This window comes from Octopus bimaculoides, chromosome 4, assembly GCF_001194135.2.
Source record: "Octopus bimaculoides isolate UCB-OBI-ISO-001 chromosome 4, ASM119413v2, whole genome shotgun sequence".
NCBI classification, from domain to species: Eukaryota; Metazoa; Mollusca; class Cephalopoda; order Octopoda; family Octopodidae; genus Octopus; species Octopus bimaculoides.
In genome coordinates, this window is record NC_068984.1 from 130,208,643 (window position 1) to 130,210,744 (window position 2,102).

Here is a 2,102-nt window from a genome sequence, read left to right on the forward strand (position 1 = left end):
ATATACATATATATATGTATATATATATGTATATCCTCCTCATCATCATCATCATCGTTTAACGTCCGGCCTTCCATGCTCTAATCTGATTTGGCAGAGTTTCTACAGCTGGATGCCCTTCCTAACGCCAACCACTCCGTATTTGTGTGTCTGTGTTTGCCAACCCTCCACCCACATCGCTTGACACCTGATGTTGGTGTGTTTACATCCCAGTAACCTAGCAGTTCGGCAAAAGAGACCGATAAAATAAGTACTAGGCTTACAAAGAATAAGTCCTGGGGTTGACTTATTCGACTAAAGGCGGTGTTCCAGCATGACCGCAGTCAAATGACTGAAGCTAGTAAAAGTGTAAAAGAGTAAAAGAGTGGTCCCTAACTATTTCGGCATCATGTACTGGTTTCATGTCAGACAATATTTCTGTGGACTAGAGGCAAGGCCCTTTGGGTCCCCGGTCTGTAGATAGATACCCTTGGTGTCACCATATGTCTATACAACTAGTCCTACAATAATGAATAATAAATACTAATAAAAAGAACTGTGGTGTGATAAATATAGTAATGCTTGTTTGTAAATGAATGTAAGTGTGTATGAGGTTGGGTATGTAGAAAGTGCTTGTTTTTGAGGGGAGACAGATGTTGCATGGCTGCTGTGGGGGCCCTACTTATCTCCTGGGTCCCGTAATAAAGTACCAGCTGGATCCACTCTCTCTTGGTGGCCCTAACAGGCCCAACGCAGTAAAGTGCATAATGTGTAATATAACCGTAACATATATTATATATTATACATACCCAGCCTCATATACATCTAAGGCGGCGAGCTGGCAGAAACGTTAGCACTCCGGGTGAAATGCTTAGCGGTATTTCGTCTGCCGTTACATTCTGAGTTCAAATTCCACCGAGGTCGACTTTGCCTTTCATCCTTTCGGGGTCGATAAATTAAGTACCAGTTACGCACTGGTGTCGTTGTAATCGATTTAATCCCTTTGTCTGTCCTTGTTTGTTCCCTCTATGTTTAGCCCCTTGTGGGCAATAAAGAAATATGTAACATATATTATATGTATTTATCATTTTATCATTACATTTACAATATTCTTTTATTCTTTTACTTGTTTCACTTATTTGACTGTGGCTATGCTGGAGCACTGCCTTTAGTCGAAGAACTTGACCCCATGACTTATTCTTTGTAAGCCTAATACTTATTCTATTGGTCTCTTTTTCCAAACCGCTAGATTACGAGGATGTAAACACACCAACATCGGTTGTCAAGCAATAGTGGGTGGATAAATACAGACACACACAAATATATGATGGGTTTCTTTCAGTTTCCATCTACCAAATCCACTCACAAGACTTTGGTCAGCCCAAGGCTATAGTAGAAGACACTTGGCCGAGGTGTCACACAGTGAGACTGAACCCGGAACCATGTGGTTAGGAAGCAAGCTTCTTATTTCTTATTTCTTTATTGCCCACAAGGGGCTAAACACAGAGGGGACAAACAAGGACATACAAAGGATTAAGTCGATTACATCGACCCCAGTGCGTAACTGGTGCTTATTTAATCGACCCCGAAAGGATGAAAGGCTAAGTCGACCTCGGCGGAATTTGAACTCAGAACTTAACGGCAGACAAAATATCGCTAAGCATTTTGCCCAGCCCCTTAGATAATATATATAATACGTGTGCAAAAACACTCTGCTGATTGTGATGGTCAATGAAATAGAAATAAAATTTATGGTTTTCTTCTTCCTGTGTGACCTAATACTAAATGGTTCATGACCTGCTACTGGTCCATGACCTGGTGATTGAGAATACCGATTCTAGAACTACGCAGGGTCTCCCTCGACAGAACTAAAGAGCGTACATTCTACAATGGTTCTGAAGCAAAAATGATTCTGAAGTCAAGCTAAGCCATTAAGTAAGGGTTCTGTCTGTTAGGAGAAATTATTGCAATTCCTGATATACATTCCGAAAGGCATATTACTGATTCCAATTAAATTTCAAGTGGGCAGAATACTAAGATCATGAACTATTGATCCCTTTGAAGAGATAAAGTGCATGATGTCCGCATACAATCTTCAATATATATATATGTATATATATATA